The sequence below is a fragment of the Chlorocebus sabaeus genome, chromosome 8 (genome assembly GCF_047675955.1).
Source record: "Chlorocebus sabaeus isolate Y175 chromosome 8, mChlSab1.0.hap1, whole genome shotgun sequence".
NCBI classification, from domain to species: Eukaryota; Metazoa; Chordata; class Mammalia; order Primates; family Cercopithecidae; genus Chlorocebus; species Chlorocebus sabaeus.
The window spans coordinates 17,821,791-17,841,196 of NC_132911.1; positions in this window are offsets into that span (position 1 = coordinate 17,821,791).

Sequence of the window (19,406 nt, forward strand, 5' to 3'; positions counted from 1 at the left end):
CACTTACACTCTTCCAAGACTAAACCAGGAAGAAGTTGAATCCCTGAATAGACCAATAGCAGGCTCTGAAATTGAGGCAATAATTAATAGCCTACCAACCAAAAAAAGTCCAGGACCAGATGGATTCACAGCTGAATTCTACCAGAGGTACAAGGAGGAGTTGGTACCATTCCTTCTGAAACTATTCCAATCAATAGAAAAAGAGGGAATCCTCCCTAACTCATTTTATGAGGCCAACATCATCCTGATACCAAAGCCTGGCAGAGACACAACAAAAAAAGAGAATTTTAGACCAATATCCCTGATGAACATCGATGCAAAAATCCTCAATAAAATACTGGCAAACCGGATTCAGCAACACATCAAAAAGCTTATCCACCATGATCAAGTGGGCTTCATCCCTGGGATGCAAGGCTGCTTCAACATTCGCAAATCAATAAACATAATCCAGCATATAAACAGAACCAAAGACAAGAACCACATCATTATCTCAATAGATGCAGAAAAGGCTTTTGACAAAATTCAACAGCCCTTCATGCTAAAAACGCTCAATAAATTCGGTATTGATGGAACGTACCTCAAAATCATAAGAGCTATTTATGACAAACCCACAGCCAATATCATACTGAATGGGCACAAACTGGAAAAATTCCCTTTGAAAACTGGCACAAGACAGGGATGCCCTCTCTCACCACTCCTATTCAACATAGTGTTGGAAGTTCTGGCTAGGGCAATCAGGCAAGAGAAAGAAATCAAGGGGATTCAGTTAGGAAAAGAAGAAGTCAAATTGTCCCTGTTTGCAGATGACATGATTGTTTATTTAGAAAACCCCATTGTCTCAGCCCAAAATCTCCTTAAGCTGATAAGCAACTTCAGCAAAGTCTCAGGATACAAAATTAATGTGCAAAAATCACAAGCATTCTTATACACCAGTAACAGACAAACAGAGAGCCAAATCAGGAATGAACTTCCATTCACAATTGCTTCAAAGAGAATAAAATACCTAGGAATCCAACTTACAAGGGATGTAAAGGACCTCTTCAAGGAGAACTACAAACCACTGCTCAGTGAAATCAAAGAGGACACAAACAAATGGAAGAACATACCATGCTCATGGATAGGAAGAATCAATATTGTGAAAATGGCCATACTGCCCAAGGTAATTTATAGATTCAATGCCATTCCCATCAAGCTACCAATGAGCTTCTTCACAGAATTGGAAAAAACTGCTTTAAAGTTCATATGGAACCAAAAAAGAGCCCGCATCTCCAAGACAATCCTAAGTCAAAAGAACAAAGCTGGAGGCATCACGCTACCTGACTTCAAACTATACTACAAGGCTACAGTAACCAAAACAGCATGGTACTGGTACCAAAACAGAGATATAGACCAATGGAACAGAACAGAGTCCTCAGAAATAATACCACACATCTACAGCCATCTGATCTTTGACAAACCTGAGAGAAACAAGAAATGGGGAAAGGATTCCCTATTTAATAAATGGTGCTGGGATAATTGGCTAGCCATAAGTAGAAAGCTGAAACTGGATCCTTTCCTTACTCCTTATACGAAAATTAATTCAAGATGGATTAGAGACTTAAATGTTAGACCTAATACCATAAAAACCCTAGAGGAAAACCTAGGTAGTACCATTCAGGACATAGGCATGGGCAAAGACTTCATGTCTAAAACACCAAAAGCAACGGCAGCAAAAGCAAAAATTGACAATTGGGATCTCATTAAACTAAAGAGCTTCTGCACAGCAAAAGAAACTACCATCAGAGTGAACAGGCAACCTACAGAATGGGAGAAAATTTTTGCAATCTACTCATCTGACAAAGGGCTAATATCCAGAACCTACAAAGAACTCAAACAAATTTACAAGAAAAAAACAAACAACCCCATTAAAAAGTGGGCAAAGGATATGAACAGACATTTCTCAAAAGAAGACATTCATACAGCCAACAGACACATGAAAAAATGCTCATCATCACTGGCCATCAGAGAAATGCAAATCAAAATCACAATGAGATACCATCTCACACCAGTTAGAATGGCGATCATTCAAAAGTCAGGAAACAACAGGTGCTGGAGAGGATGTGGAGAAATAGGAACACTTTTACACTGTTGGTGGGATTGCAAACTAGTTCAACCATTATGGAAAACAGTATGGCGATTCCTCAAGGATCTAGAACTAGATGTACCATATGACCCAGCCATCCCATTACTGGGTATATACCCAAAGGATTATAAATTATGCTGCTATAAAGACACACGCACACGTATGTTTATCGCAGCACTATTCACAATAGCAAAGACTTGGAATCAACCCAAATGTCCATCAGTGACAGATTGGATTAAGAAAATGTGGCACATATACACCATGGAATACTATGCAGCCATAAAAAAGGATGAGTTTGTGTCCTTTGTAGGGACATGGATGCAGCTGGAAACCATCATTCTTAGCAAACTATCACAAGAACAGAAAACCAAACACCGCATGTTCTCACTCATAGGCGGGAACTGAACAATGAGATCACTTGGACTCGGGAAGGGGAACATCACACACCGGGGCCTATCATGGGGAGGGGGGAGGGGGGAGGGATTGCACTGGGAGTTATACCTGATGTAAATGACGAGTTGATGGGTGCAGCACACCAACATGGCACAAGTATACATATGTAACAAACCTGCACGTTATGCACATGTACCCTACAACTTAAAGTATAATAATAATAAATAAATTTAAAAAAAAAAAACTCAAAAAAAACAACAACAACAACAAAAAAGAAAATAATGAGATAAAGAAAATTTTAAAACATGGTAAAAATTATATAAGAAAAGATTAATATCAACTTGAAAACTTAAAACTTCAACAATTTATGAACAGTATCAGAGCATACAACCTACAGAATGGGAGAAGATACTCGCAAATTATGCATCCAACAAAGGCCTAATATCCAAAATCCATAGGAAACTTCAACAAGTCGACAAGCAAAAACAAATAACCCCATTAAAAAAATGGGCAAAGGACATGAACAGACACTTCTCAAAAGAAGACATACGAGCAGCCAACAAGCATGAAAACCGGTCAGCACCATGAATGATCAGAGAAATGCAAATCAAAACCACAATGAAATATCAACACCAGTCAGAATTGTAATTATTAATAAGTTAGAAAAACAACAGATGTTGGTGAGGCTTCAGAGAAAAGGGAATGCTTATACACTGTTGGTGAAAATGTAAAATTAGTTCAGCCACTGTGAAAAGCAGTCTGGAGATTTTTCAAAGAACTTAAAACAGGGCTATCATCAACCCACCAATCCCATTACTGGTTACATAACCAAAAGAAAATAAATCATTCTACCAGAAAGCCACATGCACTCGTATATTCAATACTATGCTATTCACAACAGTAAAGACACAGAATTAACCCAGGTGACCATCAATGGTGGATTGGATAGAGAAAATATGGGACCCATCTACCACAGAACACAACAGTGTCATAAAAAATAAAATAAAATGCTGTCTTTTGCAGCAACATGGATGAAGCTGAAGGCCATATCCTAAGCGAATTAATGCAGAAACAGAAAACCCATGTTCTCATTTACAAGTGGGAGCAAAACATTGAGCACACATGGATATAAATATGGGAACAATAGATACTGTAGACTACTAGATGGGGAAGGGAAGGGAGCAGGTTAAAAACTACCTGGGTAATACTACATATTGGGTACTATGTTCACTACCTGTGTGACAGGATTCATACTCCTGAGCATCACACAATATTTCCATGTAACAAACCTTTACATGTACTCCCTATATCTAAAACAAAAGTTGAACTTTTTAAAAACAAAGAAAAATATCACAAAAAATAGATTATCAAGAAATATTACTCATGAATACAGAAAGAAATTACAGTTAAAAAAATGAAGAGATTCAAACTATAAATGAAAAGCTGGAAGCATATTTTCAACATATCTGATAGCAATTGATATGATAAAGTAATAACTTCCCTAATATGTAATTAACTTGTAAATTAATCAAAATGTCAAAAGTACGTAAATAAGTAGTTTAAAGAGAAAAAAATAGTACCAATATCCACTAAACATGAAGATTGTCAATGTTATTCATATTTATAGAAAAACAAATGAAAACAAGAGGAACAATTTTTACCCATCATATGGCAAAGAGTATGAAGTTGTACACAGTGTTACCAAGGATATAGAAAATAGGCACTCTCGTACACTTTTAGTCAGAGAATAAAATTGGTAAACTCTTTTATAGAGCAATCTGGCAATATCTATACAAACATGCAGACACTTTTTCTCAGCACCTTCACTTACAGGAATTCATTATGCAGAAGTAAATACATCTGTGAAATAATGTGTAAGTATAAAGATCACAGCATAACATGTAATGACAAAAATAGAAACTATCTAAATATTTTTAATAGAGAATTGTTCTTAAATTACAGTTTATGAAACAGAATAACCTGTGGTTGATAATAATATATAACTCTCTATGTGCCAATGTGGAAAAAATTTATGGTCATACTTATATATGCATGAAAATGTTTTCAAATTGTAATAATGATTTCTTCCAAGAAAAGCATAAAAAACAGAAAATTTTTGCCTCTGTCAGTCCCACTTCCTATTGCCTTTCTCACATTTATGCATTATATTTATAATCCAAAATAAAACTCATTGATGATATCAGCAAGCTAGCAGAGTAAGAATACCAGTCTTTGTCCTTAAAAAAACAAAACAAAACAAAAAAAACACCACAACATCAATTAGACAATTATCCATGAAACAAATGGGCCATGGCAGGGTTTAAGAGTCCAATTAAGGGAAGATGTCAGCAAAATGGTGGAATAGAAGATCCCCTGGCATCACTCACCCAACAGAAGTATAATTAGAAACTATTCAAAGACAAAAGAACAATCTTGAATTTACCAGAATTCAGGGAAAAATGAAGAAACATCCTGGGCCCACAGAATCAAAAGAAATCATAACTGGTAAGAGTAAGAGTCATTTTAGACTGTGCCACCCTCTCCCCCAAGCCAGCATAATGCCACTCACAGAAAATTTTCCTCAGTCCACAGCTGCTGAATGAGAGGAGAGAATTGGAGGTGGATATCCAATCTCCCCACAGATCTGGGAATCTCTGTGGGAAACCCACTTTGGTCCTGCCCTGCAAGAACCAGTGGGAGTGCCAAGAGGAGTGAACCTCCTGAGATGAGTTGAGGCCAAAGTGCAGGGCACTGATTGCAGCAACTTGGTAGACCTTCTATGTTCGGATCAGTGGTAATGCCATACTAAAGAGATTGGCCAGCACCGTTGCACTGCAGGGGGCACAATTCATGGGAAGGCCCCAATCCCTAGTCCTATTTCCCATGAATCCCAGGTGCTTGGCTGAAGACATTCCCTGGCCTGAACAACTAAAAGGATGGCATAAGAGTTCTGGTGCTCACTGTAAGTTTTCACCAGACTGGGAAACAAAGGCAGGGCTGCGATTTAGTTCCAGTGTAGCATTTAAGTTCCAGTGTTCACTATAAGACCTTCCCAAATCAGGAAATAATGGTAGGGCAGAAAGTTAGTTCCAGTGCAGTGTTCTGGTTCTGGTATGCACTATAAGCTCTTCTCAGAACAGGAACAACAACAAGCTAGAAATTAAGATTTCATACTAATTAGTAAAGATCTAACAGAACCAAAGAACACCTGCAATAGCTGAAGAGGCGGCTGCCTCCTTAAATGCACAGGCATTACCGTAAAGGTGCAAGGATTGTAAAAACTCAGGGAAATATAACTCCAACAAAAGAAACTAACAAAAGGTCTAGAAAAATTAAAAATCTATCATATGTCTGAAAATAATTTAGATTAATCCTTTTAAAGATATTCAGGGAATCACAATAAAATATGAATAGAAAACTAGATATAATTTGGAAAATAATCCAGGAACAAAATTAGAATTTTTAAAATGAAATAGAAACAATTTTGAAATCCAAATAAAAATCCTAGAAATAAAGAATACAATAACCAAACTTGAAAAACTCATGAGAAAACATCAACAGATTTGCTCAAAGGAAAGAATCAATGAGGTTAAAGATAGAACATATGCAATTACTCAATCAGAGGATCAAAGAGTAAAAAAGAATAAAAAAGGGTGAAGAAGGCCTATGAGAATTATGGACCACCATCAAGCAAACTAACCTTCACGTAACAGGAATTTTCAAAGGTGATGAGAGAGAAAAATGTCCATAAAGGACACTTACAGAAATAATGGCTGAAAATTTCCCAAATCTAAAGAAAGACTATACCGTATTCATGTAGAGGAAGCGAGTGGTCACAAATAAAATTCAATCCAAAGAGGATTTTCCCAAGGCACATTGCAATCAAATTGTTAAAACTCAAATACAAATAACAAAAACTCAAACCATCAAGAAGAAACATATCACATTCAGCAGAGCCCAAGTATGGCTTTCAGTGGATTTATCAGTAGAAACCCTGTGGGACAAGAGAGAGAATGGTATAATACATTCAAAGTGCTGAAGAGAAAAAACTGTCAATCAAGAATACTCTATCTGGTAAAGCTTCCCATCAAACATGAAGGAAAGATAAAGATTTTTCCAGTCAATCAAAAGCTGAAAGAATTCATCACCACCAAACCTGTCTTACAAGAAATGCTAAAGGGAGTTCTTCAGTCGGGAAGAAAAGGATGCTAATGGTATATGTATAAAACTCACTGGCAAAAGAAAGAATACAGACAAATTAAGACTACTGTAATACTGTAATTGTGGGAAGTAAACCATTTATATCTCAAGTAGGAAAACTAAAAGATAAAACTGGCTGGGTGCAGTTGCTCACACCTGTAATCCCAACACTCTGAGAGGCTGAGGCAGGCAGATCACCTGAGGTTGACTTCAAGACCAGCCTGGTCAACATGGCAAAACACCATATCTACCAAAAATGTTCAAAATTAGCCAGGTGTGGTGCCATGCACCTGTAATCCCAGCTACTTGGGAGGCTGAGGCAGGAGAAACACTTGAACCTGGGAGGCAAAGGTTGCAGTGAGCTGAGATTGCGCCATGCATTGCAGCCTGGGTGACAGACCGAGACTTCCATCTCAGAAAAATAATTTTTTTTTAAAGGCAAAACTATCAAAAGGAACAGTAACTACAACAATTGATTAAGGGATAGGCAATATAAAAATGTTAAAGTGTATTTGTTACTTTTTTGTGTGGTCAAAATTAAGTTGTTATATATCTCTTAGAATTATTACAGGTAGTGTTATTTTTAATAGTTTTGTCTTTTAAACTTTATTCAAGTATTTTATCATTTTCCCCAGCATACAGAAAGCTCTTAAAATGGTAGTTATTATTAATATCAGGTGTTATTTTATATCTATTTTATATTATGCACACATATATTTAGGTCACTTATGTAATGGACATCAAAGTCACAGATCTATAGTAATGACAGATTAAATTTGGTGCCACTCAATCATTTCTATCACATCTCACTATGTTTCAACTCTTGGTGCATCTTCTAAGATTTCCCACCAGCCAAAGGCTCTGTGTATGAGTTTGAAGAAGTATATTCAATCTTGCTCATTATTTAAAAAATACAAACCATGTGTCACTTTTATAGATCCTAATTATATCCCACTGGTGAAGAGTCACTGTTCTACATCTTGTGATCACATAGCTCAACTCTACTCTGTAACAGATGAGGAAATTGAGGCTCAGGGAGATTAAGTGGCTTATCTAAAGTTGCAGAGCTACTTTTATTATATTTCTTTTATCAGAACTTATATAGTGTGTTTATTTTTTAAAATTATAAGTCAAGCAGTATTGACATTAATAGCAATTTTATTTTATTTTAGATAGAATCTTGCCCTGTTGCCCAGGCTGAAGTGCAGAAGCTTACTGCAGCCTCGACCTCCTGGGTTCAAGTGATCCTCCCACTTAAGCCTCCCAAGTAGCTGGGACTACAGGCATGTACCATCATGCCTAGTTAATTTTTTGTATTTTTTGTGGAGACAGGGTTTCATCATGTTGCCCAGGCTAGTTTTGAACTTCTGGGCTCAAGCGATCCTTCTGCCTCAGCCTCTCAAAGTGCTGGGATTATAGGCATGAGAAACCACATCGAGCCCAATAGTAATTTTAATAATAAGGAGTTTTTAATTATAGAAACATGAAATTGTAGCCTGATACATTTTTCTGTAATGCAAAGAAATAAATGGCAAAATAGTTAAAGAAGCATTCTTACTTTATTGAATACAGGGCCAGACTTTAGAAATCTATTTTGTCTTGGCAATACCTTCAATTAATAATTAGTTCATCAAACATATTCTAGAGGCTATCAGGGTACTTTCATTCTTCTTCCCAAGGACAGAGAAGGGCTCTGAGGATCTTCCTGAGGTGTCTGGGGTCACCTTTACCTCAGATGAAACATTTGAGTCAGCAGCCAAAGAAGTTAAACACAATGAAGATGGCAAGCAGAAACCATGGAAACTTAGCTTGCTTTCTGTCAAATTATGTGAATCATATTTCATTAAACGACGTTTTACAAAATAGCCTACCTGTTTACTCTGGCTTTTTTAATTCCACAAATCCACATATTCTCTTGATTAGAAAAACAGAAAACCCTTCCTTGCTAAAAGGCCAGAGAGGAGGAAAGACTATCAATGTTTATCCTCTGAAACTTTTTCCCTGGATTATACTTTTTCCTGGGAAACAAATACATTATTTATATGTTATATGCATAAATATATTTTTACACACACATACAGCACAGAGAATGGCTTCTATCTCATATATAAATAAAGGAAAAAGTCCTCAGGGTGATGTCAGCAACAAAATGGTGGAATAGAAGGCTCTGGACTACTCTCCTCCCACAGATACACTGAGTAGACACCTACACACACATCAGTTCTCTCCAAGAGAAAGCCAAACTCTAAAAGACTCCTACACACTGGATGACTGAGAAAATATCCACATCAAAACGAGTGGAAAAAATGAAGAAAAACTTGAACACTAACCCCATCCTGAGCACAGTGCCTTACAACCTAGAAAGAACCCCCAATTCCTAGCTTCTTCCTGAAGGGTTAAGGGTTTGTACCACACACATAGTGCCCCAATTTTAGAGTCCTTGCCAGAGAACCTGGTTATTAAACCACCTTGCTTGAGGAACATCAGGGACAGAGCATCAGAAGATTTACTGAAGAGCAAAGGGGGTTTAAAACATGTGAGCACTTCCAGCAACCACAGCCTCTGGGATCAGGCCAGCTTCCAACCTAACCCCTGGAAAGAGTATGGCTTCACACTTTTCCAGCAGCTATCTGTGGCTCTGGTTCCTAAGAAGCCAGTATCTGGAAGCTTACACAGCAAATAGAAATGAAAGCTTCTTCAGCCTAAATGCGAGTGATGGCACTCCTTGCGTCTTCTTCTCTTACTTGCTCCAGCAATAAATCCCTTACAATCTCCCATTGTAAGGAGGCTGAGGACATCTCCATGGCTAAAAGGAAAAGCGAGCGCATCTTGAGCTTTCTTCCTTGGTTTGCTTCAGTGATTACTTCGGAAGTATCTCCCTGCAAGGAGGATGTGAGATTTCTACTTGCTTGAATAGGAGAGTGGGCACTCACTGCACTTTCTTCCTCTGCTTGCTTCATGATAATTTCAGCCATGCAATCTCTCCCTGTTGGAGGCCTCTTCCAACACGAACAGAAGAGACTGCACTCCATGCCTTCTTCCTCAACTTGCTCAAGACATAAATTTCTGAAATCTCTCCATAGAAGGAGCTTGGGAAACCCCGCTGTGCCTGAAAACGAAAGTAGGAACTCCCGTAACTTATTTTCCAGTTTGCCTCAGGGATAGCTCGAGAACAGAAGTCTCCCTCTGCAAGAAGGTCATGAGACTTCTTTTTGCTGAAGAAAGAGAGCAGGCAATTTCCAAATTGTTTTAAAAAATGGATTTTTAATGTTTACACCACAAAAAATTAAGATGATGTTCACTTTGTTGCTAAAGCGTTTCAATGGAATCAATTGAAAAAGCCTAGTAAAACACAAAGAATGACAACCATAACAGAGTAGAAACTCAACACAAGGCAGTTCTTACTTCAGCATGTGGGCATGGTATAGCCTAAAATTAAATTACTCCTTGCGAGATGTAGAACACACATTTTACTAATCACAGTGGATCCACTTTGCTTAAAACTGAAAAAAATTTGAAAATACAAATGGAAAATATGAATTGGAGCCAGGTAGGATGATTTTAAAGCCTGGACAGTAAGATCTAAGATGAAAAGCTGAGAGAAGACTAAAGCAATATTTTAGGACTAAATGTAAGTGCTAGCATATACTGTTGAAATATACTTCTGTGGGCCGGGCGCGGTGGCTAACACCTGTAATCCCAGCACTTTGGGAGGCTGAGGTGGGGGGATCACAAGGTCAGGAGATTGAGATCATCCTGACTAACACAGTGAAACCCCGTCTCTACTAAAAATACAATAACTTAGCCAGGCACGGTGGCGGTGCCTGTAGTCCCAGCTACTCAGGAGGCTGAGGCAGGAGAATGATGGCATGAACCCGGGAGGTAGAGCTTGCAGTGAGCCAAGATCGCGCCACTGCACTCCAGCCTGGGCGACAGCACGAGACTCCATCTCAAAAAAAAAAAAAAAAAGAAAAAGAAAAAGAAAAATATACTTCTGTGTAGTATAAAAGGTATTTTCTACTTCTCAACATATAGCAATTCCTTTTTTATTATTCATTTGTTTTTTGTTTTTTCTTTTAGATATGGGTGCCACGTTGCCCAGGCTGGACTCAAACTCCTGGCCTCAAGCGATCCTCCTGCCTCAGCCCTCCAAGATACCTAAGATACCTTCCAGGGACTATAGCAACTGACAATCATGACCAGCCTGGCAATCCTTAATAACATATGTTTCTCATGTTCATAATAGTAAATTACCCTTGCTTTTGGACAGGAGATTTTCTGTGCTCAATGTGCTCAATGGGTTCTACAATATAAGTTGTAAATGTGACAAATCTTTTTTCCTATATTGTACTTTTGAGAGCCGTTTTGACTCTCACTTGGCTGAAAAAAGATATGTGAGTCAACAAGATGGCAGGTTAGAAAGCCCTGGGCCTTCCTTCCCTTTATGCGTATACCAATTCAGCAATACATGGATTCATTTTCATTGTGAGAACTACAGAAACTAGTTTAGAAACTACCACACCCTGGAATAATGGAAAAACAGCCACACAGAAGCTGGTAAATAAAATTTGAGACACTCTCTCATAATCCACCCCAGCACAATGCTATGTTATTGTTAATACAACCTATGTATTAGGCTATGTTATGGGGAGAAAACCCTAGCCTGATGCTTCTACCTGGGGAGGAAAATAGTGGAGCCATTTACCCAAACTTTCAATTTTTTCCTGGGGCTGTCCAAGTAACAGGCTGCTGTCTCACCTGTCTTGGAGCACTGACAGGACACAGCATATGCTCAACGCCTAAGGAAGAGTGAAAACAGAAGGCAGTTCAAACTAGCACAAAAGCACTCACCATAGCCCCTCCTCCTGGTTCAGCCAGAGCAAGTGGATTACAAATACTAAATTTTAGCATTTCCCTAGGAAGGAAAAAAGGTGAACTGTATGTCCAACTTTCCAGTTTTTCAAGGAGCTACAGAACGGAGTTTTTGTCTTCGTTATGCCTGTCTTGGAGCGATGATGGTACACAGCACACTCTTGAGATCCGGGAGCTGCCAAAAATAAAGACTGTGGATTGGATTACCACAAATATTTGAGAGGTCTTCACATTCTCTGGCTGAGCTGATTAATGAGGGTCTTCTGTGTAAGTTCAGTCTATGACAAGTCAGAAAGATGGTCATTTTCTCTAATTCAAAGACACCAATACAAAAATTCAAGAACAATGAAGAAATAAGGAATTATATTCCAAATGAAAGAACAAGATAAATCTCCACAAACTGACCTTAATGAAACAGAAATATATAATTACCTAACAATTCAAAATAATCATAAAGATGTCCAAAGAGGTCAGAACAATATATGAATAAAGTGAGATTTTAATAGAGACAGAATTTATTTTAAAAGAACCTAACAGAAATCTTGAAGCTTAAGAATACACTAACTGAATCGAAAAATTTACTAGAGGGGATTAACAACAAACTAGAGAGAGTAGAAGAAAGAATCAGCAAACTTAAAGACAAGTCCCTGGAAATTCTCCAGTCAGAAGAGCAAAATAATATTTAAAAAAAGGAATGATGATAGCTTATGGGACTTATAAAATACCCTCAAGCAAGCCAACATACACATTATGGAAATCCTGGAGGAGAAGAGCAAGAGAAAAGGCTGGAGAGCTTATACAAACAAATAATGGCTGAAAACTTTCCAAATCAAGGGAAGGAAATGGACATTCACCTTTGGAAGGTTCAACAAATTCCAAGTAAGATAAACCCAAGGAATTCTGTTCTGAGATCCATTATAATTAAATTTTCAAAAGTCAAGAGAACACTTTGAAATTATCAAGAGAGCAGTGACATGTCACATGCAAGGGAATCTCCATAAGATGATTAGCAGATTTCCTAGCAGAAATCTTACAGGCCAAAAGGGATCAATGTGATATATTCAAAACGCTAAAAGAAAAGAACTGCCAAACAAGAATAATATGCCCAGGAGAAACATCCTTCAAAAATGAGAGGTAGATAAATACTTCCCAGATAAAGACTGAGACAGGTCATTACAACTAGACTTGCCTCTGGAAAAATACAGAGAGAATTATTTAAGTTGAAATTAAAAGATGCTAACAGCAATATGAAAGCATATGAAAGTATAAACCTCACTGGTAATGGTAAATATGCACGCAAATACAGAACACTGTAATACTGTAATAATGGTGGGTAAATCACTTTTAATTATACTATAATAATTAAAAGAGAAAAGTATTAAAATAATTATAACACAAAACATGTTAATATAAAACATAAAAATGTGTAAACTGTGACATTAACAAAGTGGGTGGGAAAGAAGTAAAAGTGTTAAGTTTTGTACGCTATTGAAGATAAGTTGTTATCTGCCTAAAATAGACTATTACAACTATAAGATATTTTATGTAAACCTCATAGTAACCACAAAGAAAATACAAAAGAGGCTATACAAAAGAAATGAAACACCAAGGAAGAAAATAGGAAATGAACAGAAAAACAAAAGAACTACAGTCAGACAGAAAATAATTATCAAAATGACAACAGTAAATTCTTCTCTATAAATAATTACTTTAAAAGCAAATAAGTTACATTCTCCAATAAAAAGATATAGAGTGGTTGATGGATTTTAAAAAAGCAAAATCTAACTATATGCTGTCTACAAGAAACTCACTTTACATTTAAGACACACAAGCTGAAAATGAAGGGATGGAAAAAGACATTTTACGCAAATAGTAACCAAAGGAGAGCAGGAGTGGTTATGCTTACATTCCACAAAATAGACATCATCGAAAACTCTCATGAGAGACAAAAAAGGGCATTATATAATGATAAAAGTGTCAACAGAAAAATGCAACAATAAATATATATGCATAAAGCATCAGAACACCTAATACATAAAGCAAATATTGACAGGACTAAAGGTAGAAATGGAGTGCAATACCCCACTTTCAATAACAGATCAAAGATTCAGATAGAAAATCAGTAAGGAAACAGTAGACTTGAGTAACACTACAGACTAAATGGACATATGACATTTACAGAATATTCTACCCAACGGCAAGAGAACACATGTGCTTGTCAAATTCATGGAATGCTCTCCAAGATAGATCACATTAGGTCACAAACAAGCCTTAACAAATTTAAGAGGATTGAAATTATACCAAGTATCTTTTCTGACCACAACAGAATAAAACTAGAAATTAGTAGCAGAAACAGCCTGGACATTTTGCAATATGTGAATATGAATCAACATTCTTGATTGAGTCAAAGAAAAAAATAAAAAGAGAAATTAGAAAATATCTTGAGGCAAATGAAAAGGAAGAAACATTTCAAAACTTACAGTATGCAGCAAAAGTAGTGCTAAGAGGGAAGTTCATAGTGATAAACACCTGCATTGAAAAAATATGTTATATACAATATAATATAATGTAATGTAATATATAATTACATTATATATTAGAATATTGATATGGTTTTGCTGTATCACCACTCAAATCTCATCTTGAATTGTAGTTCCCGTAATCCCCACATGTTGTGCGAGGGACCCGGTGGGAGGTAATGGAATCATGAAGGCAGTTGCCTCCATGCTGTTCTCATGATAGTGAGTTCTCATGAGATCTGATGGTTTTATAAGGGGTTTTCCCCACTTTGCTCTACACTTCTCCTCACTGCCACCATGTAAAGAAGGACATATTTGTCTCCCCTTCCATCATGATTGTAAGTTTTCTGAGGTCTCTCCAACCCCTGGAACTGTGAGTCAATTAAATATGGTTCCTTTAAAAATTACTCACTCTTGGGTATTGCTTCATAGCAGCATGAGAATGGACTAATACAAATATATAAAACATAATATATAATATAATAATGTATATTTTATATAACTCCATATTTATAGTTATATATTTATTTTATACATATATATGCACAACCTAACTTTGTACTTCAACAGAATAGAAAAAGAACAAACTAAGCCCAAAATTGCCATAAGGAAAAAAATAATAAAGACTAGAGCACAGTTAAAATACATATAGAAAAAAAAAATAGAAAAAAATTCAACCAAAGGGTCATTTTTTACAAAAACAACCAAAATTGACAAACCTTTAACTAGACTGAGATTAAAAGGAGAGAAGACTTAAATAAATAATATCAGAAATGAAGAATGTATTGCAACCACTGACACAGAAATAAAAAGGATCATAAGATCATAATAAACAATTATACACCAACAAATTGAATAATTTAGAATAAATAAATTACTAGAAACAGACAACCTACCAAGACTGAATCATAAAGAAACAGAAAATCTAAACAGACTTATGACTCATGAGGATATTGAATCAATATCCAAAAATCTTCTAGCAAAGAAAAGCCCAGGCTCAGAGCTACACAGGTGAATCTACTAAACACTTGAGAATTAATGCCAAGTCTTTCTAATTTTTCCCAAAAAAATGAAGAGGGAATACTTCCAAACACATTTTATGAAGCCAGCACTACCCTGATAGCTTAGACAAAGACACTGCAAAAACAGAAAACTGGCTGGGTGCAGTAGCTCACGCCTGTAATCCCAGCACTTTGGGAGGCCAAGGCAGACAGATCATGAAGTCAGGAGATCGAGACCATCCTGGCCAACATGGTGAAACCCCATCTCTATTAAAAATACAAAAAAATTAGCCAGGCATTAGGGCAGGTGCCTGTAACCCCAACTACTTGAGAGGCTGAGGCACAAGAATAGCTTGAACCCAGAGGCGGAGGTTGCAGTGAGCCAAGACTGTGCCACTGTACTCCAGCCTGGTGACAAAGCGAGACTCCATCTCAAAATAAACAAACAAACAAATAGAAAACTGTAGGCCAATATCGCTGATAAATGCAAAAAGCTCTGAGGATACAGATATCCTCAACAAAATACGAGCAAACCAAATTTAACATCACATTAAAGGGATTGTACACCATGACCAAGTGCAATGCATCTAAGGGACACAAGGATAGTTCAACATACGAAAAGCAATTAATATAATACTCTACATGAACAGAATGAAGGGTAAAAATGTACAATTACCTCATTATGCAGAAAAGGCATCTGACAAAATTCAACAACCTATCATCATAAACCTCTCAACAAATTAGGTAAAAAAGAAATGTACACAATAAGGGGAATATATATGACAACCCAACAGCTTAAAAATGGAAAGTTTTTCCTCTAAAGTGTAAAAAGAACAAGACAAGGATGCTGTCTTAGTTCATCTTGCACTGCTCTAACAGAATGCCACAGACTGGGTATAATAAACAGAAGTTTATTTTCTTACAGTTCTGGAGGCTGAGAAGACCAAGATCAAGACACCAACTTCTGACAAAGCCCTTCTTCCTGTCCCATCACGTGCTGCCACCACAGAAGGCAAAAGGGCAAAGAGGAATCCTGTGTCTTCACATGGCAAAAAAGTGGAAGAGAGCAAACTCACCCCTAAAGGCCCTTTAATTTTGGCATTAATCCATTTATGAGGGCAGAGCCCTGATGACCTAAATACCTGTTAAAAATACCACCTCTTAATACTGTTACAATGACAATGAAACTTCAGCATGAGTTTTGGAGAGCACAAACATTCAAACCATAGGATATGTTCACCATCACCATCTCTATGTCCGTCATACTGGAATTTCTAGCCAGAACAATTAGGCAAGTAAAAGAAATAAAAGGCATCCAAGTTGGAAAGAAAGATTTAAAATTATCTCTGTTTGCAGATGCATGATCTGACATATAAAAACCCCTAAATGTTACACAACAAATTATATAACTAATAAATTAATTCAGTAAAAGGGCAGGATACAAAAACAAGTCAGATTAACATAAAAAAATACAAAAATCAGATGCTACAACAAGAAGGAACTATACAAAAGGGAAATTAAGAAAAGGCTGCATCTAACAATAGCATCGAAAAGAATAAAATGGTTGGTAATTAACTAAGGAGGTGAAAGACTTTTACACTGAAAGTTAATAAATATTGCTGGAAGAAATGAAAGAAGTCACAAATAAATGGAAAGAAATCCTATGTTAATGGACTGACACATTAATATTGTTAAGATTCAATACTACCGGATATGCTTTGGATGTGTGTCCCTTCCAAATCTCATGTTGAAATGTGATTTCCATTGTTGGAAGTGGGGCCTAGTGGGAGGTATTGGTTCATGGGGGTGGAATGGCTTAACACTATCCCCTTGGTGATGAGTGAGTTCCCGCTCAGTTAGCTCACATGAGATCTGGTTGTTTAAAAGAGTCTGGGACCTCCCCCTTCTCTCTCTTGCCATGTGACATCCTGGCCCCACTTTGCCTTCCACCATAAATGGAAGTTTCCTCAGGCCCTCAGAAGCAGATGCTGGTACCATGCTTCGTGTACAGCCTGCAGAACTATGAGCCAAAATAAACCTTTTCTCTTTACAAATTACCCAGTCTTAGGTATTCCTTTATAGCAACACAAAGGGTCTAACACATCCCCCAAAGCAATCTAAAGATCCAATGCAATCCCTATCAAAATCACACTGACTTTTTCATTGCAGAAACAGAAAAATTCATCCTGAGATTCATACAGAATCACAAAGGACCCAAAGTAGCCAAAACAATCTTGAGAAAGAAGAAATAGATGCTGGAGGGCTTACACTTCCTGATTTAAAAATATATTACATGCCTATGTAAATATGGAAAAGAATAAATATCCCCGAAATAAACCCCTACAAATATGGTCAACTAATATTTGACAAGGGTGCCAAGAATACACAATGGGGAAAGGATACTCTCTTAAACAAATGATGTGGGCAAAGTGGATATCTACTTGCAAAATAATAAAATTGTTCCTTTATCTTACATCATACACAAAAATCAACTCAAAATGGCTTAAAGACTTAAATGTAAGGTCTGAAACTGTAGAACTCTAGAAGAAAACATATGGGGAAAGATTCATAACATTGGTTTTGGGGACGACTTATAGGATATGATATCAAAAGCATACGCAATGAAAGAAAAAATCAGTCGGACCATATCATAAAGGTTCTACATGTCAAATGAAAGAATGAGAGTTGAAAATACAACTTGTAGAATAGAAGATGTTTTTAAACAATATACCTGATAATATCCAAAATATGTAAGGAACAACTACAACTCAATAGCCAAAAATCTAATTTTAAAATGTCAAAAAGGCTTGAATAGATATTACTTCAAAGAATATATAAAAATAGCCACAGATATATGAAAAAATGCTCAACATCACTAATCATCAGGGAAATGCAAATCAAGATCACAATGAAATACCACCTCATGCCTATTAGGATGGCTATAACAATAATAAAAAGAAACAAAATATAGTAAGTGTTGGCAAGGATGCGTAGAAACTGGAACACTTCCACATTGTTAGTTCAAATGTAAAATGGTGCAGCCAGTATGGAAAACAGCACAGAAAATCATTAAAAAGTTAAAAATAGAATTACAATATGATTTAGCAATCCCACTTCTGGGTATTTTTCCAAAAGAATTGAAATCAAAATCTGGAAGAGATATTCTTACTCCTATGTTCATTGCAGCATTGTTAACTGGAGTCAACCTAAATATTCATTGTTGAATAATGGATAAATAAAATGTGGTATGCAAACACAATTGATTATTATTAAGCCATAAAAAATAAGAGTTCCTACCATATGTGACAACATGAATAAACTTAAAGTATATTATGCTAAGTGAAGTAAGCCAGACATGGAAGGGCAAAGCCACATGATTCTAATTACACGAATATTTAAAATAATCAAACTCATAAAAAGCAGAGAGTAGAATGGTGATTGTTATGGGCAGGGGGACGCAGGCTATGCAGACTTGCTCTTCGGCTGGTATAAAGTTTTAGTTATGCAAGATGAATACATTCTACAAATCTGCTATTTAGTTTCATGCCTATAGTTAACAATACTGTATTGAACACTTCAAAATTTGTTAAGACGACAGATTTCACATTACATGTTCTTCCACAATTTTTTTTTTAAGTTATGTGAGTTACAGTACTGTATCTTGCAGGTGAAAAATAAAAGAAGAGATCTCAGTATGTTAAAACTCAACTTTTATAGCGTATTGAAGATCCCTCAAGGAAATGGTCAAAAAAAAAAAAAAAAAAAGAAAAGAAAAAAGAAGAGGAAGAAAAAGAAAAAAAGAAAAGAAAAAATTCAGCAGGAAAGAGAGACTTGTTGAAGTCTTTTAATAATATGAAGGTCATCATGAACTTTGGCTGTAGTCTGGGAGCAATAACTCTCAGTAAATTAACAAAAGATAATTAGATGAAAATGAGCCAGAGGCATGCTGTAATTCAGAGACTTTTGAAGTGCCCTGAAGGGACTTTATTATGTGCATGTCCAGGAATCAGAGGCCATCTGGAGCACAATGAAAGGTCTATGGGATATGGGCTGATCATATCGTTTGCTGCAGCGACTTATTCAAAATAAAAGTATGAACATGCCAATCCTCACCACAGCTTAAAACTCAATAGATTCCCATTGCACCTAGAAAAAAGGCTAACGCCTCCCCTGACTCTGAGGTCCTATATGATTTTGATTTTTCCCCCTTCAGCCAAGATCTCAGCAGTATAGCCATGCTGGCCTCTTTTCAATCTCTCGTTAGGACTCGCTTCATTGATCACAGTGTATTTGCTTATC